Source organism: Pollicipes pollicipes, unplaced genomic scaffold (genome assembly GCF_011947565.3).
Source record: "Pollicipes pollicipes isolate AB1234 unplaced genomic scaffold, Ppol_2.1 Scaffold_2555;HRSCAF=2994_pilon_pilon_pilon, whole genome shotgun sequence".
Lineage (NCBI taxonomy): Eukaryota > Metazoa > Arthropoda > Thecostraca > Pollicipedomorpha > Pollicipedidae > Pollicipes > Pollicipes pollicipes.
The window spans coordinates 23218606-23232240 of record NW_023596136.1 but is presented as its reverse complement, the minus strand read 5'-3'; positions in this window follow the sequence as shown (position 1 = coordinate 23232240).

The following is a 13635-nucleotide window of genomic DNA, read 5'->3' as shown; positions in this document are numbered from 1 at the left end:
CTTCCGGCTCCCACAACAGCGTCATGACACTTCGCGGGCCGGTCGTAGAGGCCCGACTCTCCGGGTCATTGTAATCGCACCGAGCCGAAAGTCAGGAGTCTCATCAGAGGGAGGGGCTGGCCTCGCTGAAACTTTCGCTTTTTCAGGAATGCAGCGCGTGCTGTTCCGACGCTACAGCATGCAAACACCGGAGGGGATTATGCCAATCTGACGTGCTATGAACACTTCGGGAGCCATAGCCTACCTCCGCTCCCCAAAACCACACCAAGGGCACACGAGTCTGTGGGCAGGCCGAGGCGGTTGAGCCCTGTGATGAACGCCACCCTTCGTGCCGGCAACGTAGGCTCTGTCCCGGCCCGTTGAGCCCGATAGACCTCCTCCGCCTGGGGCGCTTGAGTGAGTGGTCAGAGGGGCAGACCGCCCTGGTCGGCTGGCCGTGTCGATGCCCGGATAGCCGACCAGCGCCGGTTAACGTTTTGTCGCCGTGTCTCCACCGCCGTGACCACTGTCCGCCGCTATGTAAATGGTTCTCGAGCGCACAATGCCGCATACATTACCCGGCCGGCAGCCGCGACAGACAACATGGCTCCGTTCGCGACCCCACGGAGGGCGTTCTGCCGGTCTGCTGCCCCCCCCCCCCCCCTCTCACCTCCCACACCCCCACCCGCGGGGGCAAACGACCAGGAAGCGGCGCGGCGCGCGCGCGGAGGGGAGGGCGCGGGTTAACGGGGGCCACAGGCGCGGCCGACCACGTGACAGAGGCCCAGATCACCGTGGCTGGCCGCCTTGCAGTGCAGCGCGGCTCGTACCCGAACCGGAGCAATTTGACACTTCTCAATAAGCCGACCAGTTGGCGTCACGGCGGCCGCTGGTGGTGGTGGTGGGGAAGGGGGGGGGGGGGTGGACGGCGACTGACCTGACACCCTGCAGAGGGTCACCGCGGCACCTCAGAAATTGTCAAACACCCCGGTCCCTCTCCTGACCGGTGGGGAATGTTTTGCCCCTGCTCCAGCCCGCCGGTGGTCCGCCCCAGCGCGCATCGCCAAGCCCCGGCCGGCCCCGCGCCCAGGCGCCGGGCTGATTCCCATTTTGACTGACAGATGGCAGTGATGCATGCCGACAACAACCCACCCGCAGCAAAAACGTGAGCGGGTCTGTTGTCGGCCCTGACATCGTACTCTGTCGGCGATGGCACTCGTCACGCTCCTACCGGAGGCGCATACCGCAACGAGCGCGTGCTACAAGTACGGGCAATTTCACTTTCGGATGTCTGGCGCGGCATAAGTCATGGCGGCGGCGGCCGGCGGCGGTTTGAATACTTCATCGGTCTTCTTTTCTGGGCGCGCGGCTCTCTCTCGCATTCCAGGCGTCCCTCCGGTTGGCGCGCGGCGCATGAGCCGGACGAGCAGCCGGCGCGGTGACTTGCAGCAAATAGATTACCTGCGATTCCAAAACAACTATGCACGATTTAAGCGGCCGCGATTTACGCTTGCAGCGGCGGCGGCGCGGACGCCGTCGCCGCCGCACTCCGTAAATAATCGCATTGGGATATGGAGATGAGCACGCGGCCGGCCGCTCGCCGGCGCATTCCGCGCGGCGACGCGGCGCGCCGGCCTTTTCACGTAGCACTCGCGCCCCGATATAATTTAGTGGCCGCTTACGGCGCGGCGATATTTCTCGGCGCGGCGCGGCGGTCGTTGCCGCGCACGCCGCCGCAGACGCGCCGTCCCCCGCCGCGCTAATGGCGATCCCCTTTGGTGCAAAACAAGGCCGCGCCGCGCGACCGTTGCGCAACGCGGCCGGGCGGCGGCGGCGGCCGCTGCAGCCGCCGGCCGCCGCCGCTGCAGCGCTCGCCGCGCGCACTGCGTGCTGACTTTCCGCGGCCGTACGTGGCCAGGATCGGCACCCGATAGGCAGTGACAAGCGGCCACGTTGAGCTAGGTTTTGCACAGTTATCATGTGAATCAAAACGTCACGTCGCTACCGGCTGGCTGTATGCACGCTCGAGCCGCGCTGGCTACATAAAAAATCGATCCAGCGCTTGACAGCTAACAGCTACTGGATTTGGAGCCGGCCGCCAACCGTACGGACCTTGATTAACAGCATATTATTCTGCATGCAAGCGGGCGATAGCCAAACATGTCGATGCCCCCCAGATCCATCAGGGCGCGGTATGCACCCGTCACAGATGGTATCTGGGAATAAAACGTCCAGGTCCGATACAAATCCGGCCGGCGCCTCGGCGCGCCGGCCCGTCCGGCCTGACAGCGGTCTATGAAGACGTCGGCGGCGTCCGCGGACCACCGGTCCAGACCGCGGACCGCGCGGACCACCGCCGCCGCCGCGTAATCCGCGCCTAAACGCCGCCCGGCTGCACGGGGCGCGCCGGGAAAAAGGCGACCCCCACCGGCCGGCCGCGCGGCAAAAACGACGCGCGCTGCATTCGGAATGCGCGGCAAACGAGCCGGCCGGCGGAGGCTCATCAGCGCCGCGGGACAACCCGGCGCGGCGTGACGTCACAGGAGAGCCCGTCGACTTAGGCCCGGGCCGCAAGACGGGCCCGGACCCAGCCATGCGGGCCTGGGCCCAACCTGGCGGGCCCGGCGGGGTGAGCCCTGACGGCACACGGCCCGCCCCGGGGTCCCCGGTGACCCAAGGCGGTCCCAGCGCGGCGGTGTCCGGCAGCGGCCGGCCGCAGTCCAGTGACCCCAGGGCCGGCTACGGGTCGCCGATCGCGCCGGACCCGTCCCGCCCGCGGCTGGAGCCGCCAAATTCGCCGAGAACCGGCCCGCTGTCTGAGAACGTCATTACCCTATAACGTAATAAGGCGCCGCCGGCCGGTAATTATTGAGCCGGTCGGGACAGGCAGTCTCGCGGCGCGCGGCTGCATGAGAGCGGTCGCCGCGCGCCTGAGAACCCGCGCTAAAACAATCGGCCGACTGGAAGCCGCGTAATCGCATCGGATTAACAATACGGGCCGGCCAGGATGTGGGGTCGTGATCCCCGGCCGAACCAGGCGCCGGCCGGGCACCCCGTTCATCGCCGATGTGCGTTCCGAGCGCGGCGCGGGCTGCTCGGACGGCACGTTCGCCGGCCATGGGGCGCTTGTCAAGTGCCCGCGAGGCCCTGCCGCTGTGCCGGGCGGGGCCGGTCTGCGGAGGCCTTGGCATGGGCGGCTCGGAGCGACCACTTCCAGCGGGCGGGTCTGTGGGTGGAGTGCGCAGTTCGCGGCAGACCCGCCGAATGCCGCGAGTCGCGTGACGGCGCGGCGTACGGCCCGAGGCGGCAGAGGAGCAAGCTCCAGCGCCGGGCGGCCGGCGGGAGGCCGGTCCGGCCGCAGCCTCTTCCCGGACGGGCAGCTCGCTTCCGGCGGCGCGGGGGCTGGTTTAGAAGGCTTCCGCCGGCGGCGCGCCCCGAGACTCACCGGTCAGACCTGGGGGGGGGGGGGGGGGGGGGGCACAGATCGCCGGCGGCCGGCAGACCCGAGGACAGCACGAGGCGGTCGACCGACCCCCGCCGGCCGCCCCTCGCTGTTTCAGGGGCAGACCCTGCGCCGCCTGTTTCGGCCGGCGGCCGGAGCGAGACTGTCCGTCCCATCCGCCCCCGCCGGTCACCCCTCGCCGTGTCGGGGGCGGACCCCGTGTCGCCTGCTCCGGCCGGTGGTCGCCCGTCGTCGCTCGCGCCTCGTGCGCGCTCACAACTATTCGCCGCATGCCGGCCGGCTCCATAACTCACCGGGGCCGACCCAATGATATACAATTATCATGCTTTCGGACAGTTCCCGGGCTACTCGGGTCCTCCTGTTGGTCCGCCCGGCTCGTTCGCCGCCGAGCCGCGGAAATTATACGCCTCCTCCCATCGGCCCGTCTAATGGCCCCGGCCGACCGGCCATTACAATGCAAACAGTGACCCCCATTCTCCGCCGGCTGACCTGTATTATAAATTATTCCGAAGGCAAGACGGGAAATTAAACCGCCGGTTACAGGTTGTCTTCCTCAGTTTTTACGCGGATGGCGTCAGGGCCACATTGTCCGTGAGGTGTGTTAAGTATTATGTTCCAAATTGATGCAAAAAACGTCAAAAATGCCGCCGCGTGGATATAGGAACGTCAGGAGACGGGCAACCATAAATTTGCCTCGACAAATCGAGCAGCGATTTATGGACGCATAACGGGGCATCCATCGGCTCCGCCGTAAACGCTCCTGTCATCGCCGCAATCACGCGAGCCGAGCGAGACGGCGAACGGCGCGTGCTGTCACCTGAGGCCTCCATCGTGGGATTAAACCCCACCGTTACGCCACTCACTCACGAATCCTACCCACCAATCACGAATCACGCATCCACTCATGAATCCTAGCCGTGAGCTTGTCTGGCTGCTGGTCTGGGCGAGCGCCACGTGCCAGGGTTGTGGAGCGACTGTTGCTGTTCCGTCGTGTTTGGTGGGACATGGTGGGACATGGGTCCTTTTTTGGTGGGACATGCGGGTCTTCTGGCGAGCCGAGTGCAGCTCGCTGTGCTCATGTGAGAAGGAACATCCATGTAGCAGGAAACCCGGCTTTCAGTTTGCTTGCTCCAGTGACGGTGCGCATAATGCAGGTGTCTGTGATCCAGGGTGTTCCTTTAAAAGCTGCGTGTTCGTTGTTTTGTTCTTTAGAGGGTTCATTAGCACTACTTCCCAGTGTTCCACATGAACACCCCAAAACGCGTGCTCCACGCCGTTGCCACTCCACGCTATTCCGTGACAGTGCCGCTTTCCTGGGTGCTCTCCCCGGGTGCTCTCCCTGGGTGCTCTCCCTGGGTGCTCTCCCTGGGTGCTCTCCCTGGGTGCTCTCCCTGGGTGCTCTTCCTGGGTGCTCTCCCTGGGTGCTCTCCCTGGGTGCTCTCCCTGGGTGCTTCCCAGAGGACTGCTCCAGACTGAATGGCTTATGACAGCGTTACATCCCTGCGTGTTCCCCGTGAACTGAAGCTCCCTGTGCGAACCCCGAGGGCTAACGCTAGGGGCATTTTCCTGAGCGTTCGTCCCCATATGACGTGCTCCAGCTCGCAGAACTAATGGCGGCGCCGGAACCCTGACTCCAAGTGTTCCCCCGTGTGCTCGTGCTCTGAGCCGCTGCCCGAAGGGCTAATGACGGCGCCGGATCCCTGACTCCAAGTGTTCCCCCGTGTGGTCGTGCTCTGTGCTGCTGCCCGAAGAGCTAATGACGGCGCCACTTCCGCAGCAGGCGCGCCGGCCGCGCGAGCCGAGAACAGGAAGCGGCCGCCCCCCCGGGACCGTTTACCGCGCCGGTAAACACAAACCACCCGAAATAAATGGGGTGGGATAACTTCAAAATATTGGGAGTGTTTGGAAGCCGCCCGGCCGTGGGTGGTGTGGTCGCCGGACAAAGGCAGCTCGCAGGCGGGCCACGGGACGCCGCGTCGCCGGGCGGCGAGCGATGGCGCCGCGCGCCGCGCCACATTGGCCGCCAGTGGCGCGCCAGGCGCCGCTTAGCGCGCCCGGTGGCGGCAAACGCTGGCGCGGCAGAAACAAAACTCAGCCCGGGCGACGGAGATCAAATAAACACCGGCTCCAAGTCGTCGTAAATGAAATGGGCGCCGGTTGCGGTACTTCGGGGTCTGTTGGTGCTCGGTCGAGCGCCGGCCCTCGCTCGGAGGGCAACACTAGTCGAGGGCTGTCCCTCGTCCGGGAGCGGGTCCCTCGCTAGGGACCGGCGTCTTACTGGTCGAAGGAAGTCCTTCACTGAATGATGCGGAATCTGGAGGCAAAGTAATTTGAAGGGATGCTCTCTAACCGGAATAATCCGCTTTACTATCCACATTTAAGGGTGACGAAAACCCATCGCGCGAAAATTGGAGGACTTCCCCCCACCTCCAGGCCACCAGTGGGCACGTGCCCACCGGTCCATCGTCTCTGCCGGGTCTCTCGCGTCTAGGTAGATCCACCAGCTAGCATCCGCTCCCCCACCGTGCCCCTCCCGCGTGTCATGCCCCACCGGGCCCCTCCCCCCGTGTCATCGGCGCCGGCGACGGCGTCTCGCCTCCCCCTCGCCGTAACGTCTGTCGTTTTTGTGCCGCCGCGCCGCCGCCGGAGCTCTTGTTGCGCACTGTCACGATCATATTTTTGACTTCCGGCCCGGACGCGACCGTTCGGCCACCCACCGATCGCTAATGCCATTGGCGGGCAATCGGACGTGCTATTGGTCGGCCGGGGACAGCAGGCCTAATCTCATTGGCGTGGGTGGCTGGGCAGCGTCGGCCGGCCGCCGGCCGCCGGCCATAAATCCTACAGACCATTTTGCGCCGTTTGAAAACGGATAAAATATGGAGCTATATGTTACAGAATCATGGAATGTCAAACACGCTGGCCCGTCGAGTCTGCAGTTTTGTTTGTAAATGTGGCGGAATATATTCGAACAGCCCAGGGGCGAGGCAAAACGGGCCCCGTGGCTCTCGCTCCCCATCCGACATCGCCGGAGGCCCCCGACTAACGCACCAAATGCTCGCCGCTTACCGCAGCGGTCACTGCGGACGCGAGCGCACCGCCCGGGCGCCGTACACCAGGCCACCGGGCGTCAACAGTAGGTCACGCACCGCTCCGCCGCCGGTCACGAGTCACGAGTCACGGGCGCCGGCGCGCGCCGGCCGGAGCGCGCGCCGGAAGGACAGTGGCTAGCGTCCTCCCCCAGCGCCTCCCTGACCCGTCCCCATCACAGCGCTAATCACCATAAGCCTACAATCAAAATCATGTTTATCTGATAGTAGGTGTTTTGAAACCGGCCTCATACATACCGTGGCGGTGGCCGGCGGCGGGGTTCGCATTGGCGGTGGCCGCGGGCGGGCGGCCAGGTGCGCGCGCCCGCCCTCTTCCCGCTCCACCGCTCTGCCGCCGGCCGGCCGGCCGCGCGGGCCATGGAGGCGCGCGCGCGCCGACAACCGCAGCAGCGCGGCGCCGCCGCCGCCTAATGCACGTGGGAACGCGGCGCGCCAGACAGTATGGCGGCGCGGCGGCGGCGGCTGCAGGCGGGCCGGCACCTGGCCGGGTCACGCCGGCCGGCCGGGACGCCCGCCGAGGGCCACCGTCGCCCCGATGCTGGAGGTGGCAGCTCGACTGCCGGCAGCGGCGGCCGCGGTCGGCCCGGCTGCGATACCATCGCATTCCCACCTGAGTGCCGGCGGGCGACCGCTGCGCACCCCGCGCCGTGTTGTTCTGTTTACACCCGGGTGAGCGGGGCGAGAGCGGGCTGGCGGGGCCCGCAGACCCCGCCGGTGACCCGGCCCGGACGCAAGTGGACCCGCGGGACCCGGGGCACCGGTCGTCGCTGCACCCGCCCGGCGCTGGCGGCGGGCATGCCCGTGGGCCCCACCAGCCCGACGGCGGCACACGGCCAGCCGTGCACCCGGGATATGTAGGATCAGCGCACGGGGTCGCTGGGGTCACACGGGCTGGCCGGTAATCCAATATCCATGTGAGCTATTGCACGCGGGGAGGCAAACAGCCCATGCCCTCACTGACTGGGCCGGGGTGTGGGCGGGCGCGGCACGTCAGACGGACAGTGCAGATCATATCAGACAGCAGTCCGACAGAAAGCACAGCGTCTGGTGCGTCACCAGAGAAGCTGGTGAACGACAAGGTACCCTGAAGACTGTCGTGCGTCCGGAGCAGCGCCAAATATCACAGCAGTTCCGTCCAGTGACCCAGGGGCCAGTGGGACTGCTGAACGCTGGACAACCGCATGGTCAGTGGTGAATCGGACCTCGAACAAGCTCCAGAGCACGCTGCCGGGAGACTAACGCTAAATGAGCACGCTACGATGGGAGACTAACGCCGTATGTTGGGAGGCCGACGCCGTACGCTGGGGAGACTGGAGCTGTACGCTGGGGAGACTAACGCCGTACGTTGGGGAAGCTGACGCCGTACGCTGGGGAGACCAAGGCCGCCGAATACCTCCGGTGCGGCGTGGGCGGCCGTTCGCACGGGCAGGCGGGGACGGACCGTCGCGCCGGCCGGCCGCTTCATGGACGCCGCTGAGCATGATTTGGGCCGGCGCGCGGCCGCTCGGCCGCGACGTCAAGGGTCGGCCCGGTGATTTACGGCCAGCACCGGCCAGCACCGGCGACATTCTCACCTTTACGGGCGGCCCCATGATATGACGCGCTTTACGAGCCGGCGCATTTGCCGTCGGCCCGGCCGGACGTGTAGAAATGCGCACCCTCCGCCGCCGACCGGGCAAATGGACCACATCGATTGGACCACATGCTCCCATTTAATGGACAGTGGGGTGCATCAAATAATGGCCACGGGGACATAGCCAATTAACGTTACTCCAAGTGTCGATTTTATAGCGCTGGGAACCTAAGTCAATCCACACACACGTACCTCGCACGCGACAGTTGCCTCAATTTTTCATGGCGATCCACTGGCAGTGGGAGGATCGACCGCGACGCGACGACGGGCGCGCATCGGCACCGGCCCAGTCGCCCGCACACACGCATACACGTACACCAGCACCGGCACGGCGGCGCAAACAATCGCGCAAACTTTATCCATCAAGATTTGAATATCATTTCTGATTTTCGGCGTGACTGGCGCTCGTGAGAGAGAGAGCTGTCTATCGGCCCCATTTCTCTGATTAGTTTCGGGGCGGCGGGGCCGGGCGGGCCGACGCCGCCTCGGACGGCGCGCCAAATTGAATTTGCGCGCGCTCCCCGAACCCGGCCGAAATGGTCCCACAGATTAGTTGCTCCGATGTAAGCCCCTCGGCCGGATTCCTGCCGAATGGGAATGGTCTCATTTCGCGCCGGCAAAGCTAAATTACAGGAAATACATTCGTTTGACGGACGAACCCGGCTTTGAACGCTGGCTGCGACGCCGTTAGGCACTGTCACTTATCGCCCGTGTAAATTTCAACCGGCTGAATACGGCCGTATCCAGGTGTAATGGGAATTTCGCGGCCGTTAATTGTTGAAACCGTCTGGCAAACAGACCGTGCAACGCTCATTTCGCGGACGTAAATAAACAGGAGGCCACTTGGAACAGGAGGATGTCTGCTCGCATGACTCATCAGTCACGACTCACCCCGCCACCTCCGGCGGCCATCGTCGCTCGGTTTGACTCGCTCCGTTTGCCCTGACCCCTGAGTCACCACTTGTGCCGGTGACCTCCTGGCCATGAGTCGCCCTGCTCCCTCTCGGAGTAGTCTTTTCCCACCGCACTCGCAGCTCACCCTTCTCTCATCCAGCTCACCCTGCTCCTTCCAGGATTTGCCTGACTCGCCGACTCCCGCCCGACTCGCAACTGGCTGGCTCCATTGCCTGCGGGAGTCATCGCTCTTCGGACGGCGCGTCCCTCGGGAAGATCGCCTTTTTCATCGGCTCCCGTACCCACTGTTTGAAATCAATTCCCAGTGAGGCGCTGAATAATTTACACCCGACAGCGTCGTGGCCGGCGCTTCATTTTTCAGCCGCCCCTTTGAGAGGCTGCCAGTCTTCATTTTCGGCCGGGTAATGCGTATTTGTTTAGATCGGCTGGCGCGGCCCACGGCCCGGCCGGGCCAGCGTTTCTCTCGCCGTGCCAGTGGTTTTAACCAACCCGTATTTATCTAATACTACTTGGCGAGTTCGCTGGCGAATAACTGGCACATGCCAGCGTTGTGTTTGGCACATCGGTGGCGGCGGCGGCGGCGGCCGGCGCAGTTCGCGGCCGTTGCGGCGCGTGGCGCGTCGCTTCTGCCTCTGACCGCACGTCGCGCCGCGTCTGCCGCCGGCCGCAAGGCGCGCCGCGTTCGCCCCCGCCCGCAGAAACGCGCCAGCAAACCGCCGCGGGCCTTCCAAAATACACAACACCTGTTGGCCGGCAGCGGCGGCGGCAATTCGCGTGCGGGGATGCAAGACCATCGTGCAGGCGCCTCCCCGCCGGCCCGACGGTCCACGGCCGAGCCAGCGGCGCCACGCGACCACAGCCGCAGCTGCCCTGGCGAAATTTCCAGCCGGGAAAGTTGCAGCGCGTCCTATAGCTTTGCAGCTCGGAGAAAATTAAATCTAGGGGCCATCGCTGGCTCCGGCCGTACATCGACGCAGCGGCATGAGGCCAATCTCTCGGCTCCACTAAATCATTTTTATGGGCGGCTCCCTAATAGAACGGCGGCCAAGTTTGCGGCAGTTCGGGTGAAGCGGCGAACGTTGAGCAGGAGCCCGGTGTCTCGCCGCCGGCGCCAGCTGGTCCCCAGTTCCCCCCCCCCCTCCCCTGACACAGCGCACCTCGTGCACAGGACAACCCAACTTGCAAAACGTTCAGCTTTGATGGCAGCAACAGGCGTTGGGCGCCATACCGCCGGAGTGGCGTTGTTGCCAGCGTTTGATTCATTTGGTGGCAGCCGCGGCCGGTTGGTATGAATGGGTGGGTGGCGCGCTCGGCTGGTGCGCCGGATTCGCAGCGTCTGCGCCGCTCGCGCCTCGGCAAACTTGGCCGCCGCCCCGCTGCCCTCAGCCGCACCTAATTAACGCAAATCTCGGGGCAGAAGAACACGAGACGGCGCCTATTTCTGGCGGCGAGCAGAAAGGAGGGAGCGGCGGTAAACAGGCGGAGCCCGTCCCTCAGGTGCGGCCACGCCGCCAAGTGCTCCCCCCCCCCCCCCCCCCACCCGCCTGCAGACGGACGGAGCCGGTGATGAGCTATCCGCGCGGACGGATTTACGCGGCGGCGAAGATTGACGCCCGGCGAATCACTGCCGTACGTTTGTTATTTTTCCAAATTTCCGTGTAAATCAGTGGGCGGTGAGGCCAGCTGAACATGGAGCACAGTGCTATTAAATACGCGCGCCGTGGCGTCTTGGCCGCGGTGATGCGCTACTGACGGGGCAATTTTGACGGACCGTCATACATCTGGCAGCGGTGAGAGTGGATTCGGTGGGGATTTATACGTGCTTCGGAAGCGGCATCCTCATCGATTGGCGATGAATAAAGAGCGTCTTGGGACGCCGCCTTTGCGAACCCCGGTGAACTGGAATGGGACCAAGCTGCGGAAATGATTTAAAAACGGAGACGAAATGGTAGCAAGATCATATCTCGCCGAACGAGAGAGACTTTTCGTTATAATCTTTCCGAATGTCACAAAGACAAGATTTATCATGGTTTGATTTTAATTTATTGTTTCACCAATTGCAATTTCCCGACCAAAAAGGTATTGTGTTACTGCAGCCAATGGGACGTGTCGCCGCCTGGCCGCTGTCCTGCTATTGGCTGAGAGCGCAAGGCAACGGCGCCCGAGAAGAAACCCGGCGCATTTGTATTGATCGAGCGGCTGCGCGCCGGCCGCCTCCAGAGCTTAGCTGAGACGACGACGGCCGCCGCCGGCCGATGACGTAGGGTGCGGCTCGGCTCGTGGGGTCACGACCCCGCCCCGGCCGACGGGGCCGAGCCCGCGAGCGGCCGGCTGCCGGCGCGAGGCTCAGCCGAGTGCACGCGGTGGGAGGGAGCCGGGGGACGCGTCGAGTGGGAATGCGCGAGCGGACTGGTGCTGAAGGATGCGTGGAGGGACATGATGCCGGGGATGCGGCAAGGACATCACAGCGAAGCATGCAGGAACGGAGGAGACACCACCCAGGGATGCATGATCGAATGCGGCGTCGAGGAATGCACGCGCGGAAATGACGCCGAGTACGGATCCACTCACAGCACGACACCAGCCAACGGTGCACGTGCGGATACCATACTGACCAGGGATGCACGAGCGGACATGATACCTACCAGGGATGCACAAGCGGACACCATATTGACTAGGGATACACAAGCGAACATGATACCTGCCAGGGATGCACAAGTGGACACCACACTGACCAGGAGTGCACGAACGGACGCGATACCTACCAGGGATGCACGAGCGGTGACCAGGGATACACGAGCGGATACGACACTGACCAGGGATGCACGAGCGGACACGACACCGAACAGGGATGCACGAGCGGCACGACGCCGACCAGGGATGCACGAGCGGCACGACGCCGACCAGGGATGCACGAGTGGACATGGCGCCGACTAGGGATGCACGAGCGGACATGGCACCGACCAAGGATGCGCGAGCGGACACGACACCGACCAAGGATGCACGAGCGGACACGACACCGACCAGGGATGCACGAGCGGACACGACGCCGACCAGGGATGCACGAGCGGACACGACACCGACCAGGGATGCACGAGCGGACACGACACGGCGTCCGGCACCGGGCCGCCGGACGCCACATGCAAAAACAACTGGGCGGCGGCAACGGACCCGCGACAGCTCATGCGGCACAGAGACGCAACGGAGCGGCACAGAGACCGACACAGAGCTCCGACCCAGCGACAGCTCATGCGACACAGAGATCCGACAGAGCGGCGGGGCGCGCCTCCTACCAGCATCCACTTCCCGGCCGCCTTGGGGGAAAGAGACGAGCGTTAGCCACTGGTGTCAGGCCAGGGGCGCATCGGGCCCGACGGCAGGAGGAGGGCGGGGCGGAGGGGGGACGCTGGGCGCGGGCCGCCGCCGCGCCGGCCAGCCTTATCTGATGGGCCTTGAATAGCCGGGCCGAGGCAGTCAGCCGGCGTTAAGATCGCGCAGCGGCCGCCGCTCCGGTCATTAGGGGCATATGGCAGTGCGGGCGGCGGCTGGCGCGGCGCGCTCAGCACCGCGCGCCGTCCCGATACCATCAGGCCGGCGCGCGCGCCTGTGTGGTCCGCGCCGCCCGCCCAGCCCAGCCGCCCGCCCTGTCGCCAAACGGCGCCACTGCTGGGCCGCACGGCTGGGGGCCGTGCTGGGCGCAGCTGAGCGGCGTGCGCTACGGGCGGCTAGCGGTGTGCCAGCGTGTCTGGGACTGGGTGCAGTGCTGGAGCCATCAGTGATGAACTGGTGTCTGAGGCTGGGTGCACCACTGGAGTCACCAGCGCTGAGATGGTGTCTGGGGCTGGGTACAGTACTGATATCATCAGTGCTGAGTTTTGGTCAGCGCTGGGTGTACCGAGACGGGAAAGGTACTGGGCGCTGACTTCAGCTGGCTTCTAAAGCCCTCCCCTTTCCAAACAGACCACGCCACGTGGCCAGCCCGGTTTACAAGGTCGGAATCCTAATCGGACACGACCGGCGCCATTACCACACGTTCAGCTCTCCCGATACACGCCAAAACCGTGGTGCTGAATTAATCAATGGATTTAGCTCCGTCAGATAGGGGTGAGCGAAGGCGCCGGTGTTCTCCCCCGTGTCTCCTCGTCTCCCGACTGTTTACGTCTCTAATGGATGCGACGCATTATGGTCAGATATGACAAATAAACCATGCGAGTGGTGGACAAATAAACAAAAGAGGAGCAAGTGTGACGGCTGAAAAAAGACGCCTGGTGCGAGTCCACGCGCGACAAAAACTCGCCGCCGATCGAGGCCAGGCGGAGCAAGCCGCCGGCGAGGGCCGACCAGATGTGCGCCACTCCTCGTCACGGCTTGGCCGCATTTGTCTCGGCTTTATTTTGGCGTGGTGCGCCGCTGTCGCCGCGCGCGCGCCGAATTTGGCAGCGTCGCGGCGGATCCCCGTCGCACAGCAGATGTGAATGATAGAGTGAGAACGCCTGCCGCGGGACACTTAGGACCCGTTATTTCCACTTTTAATT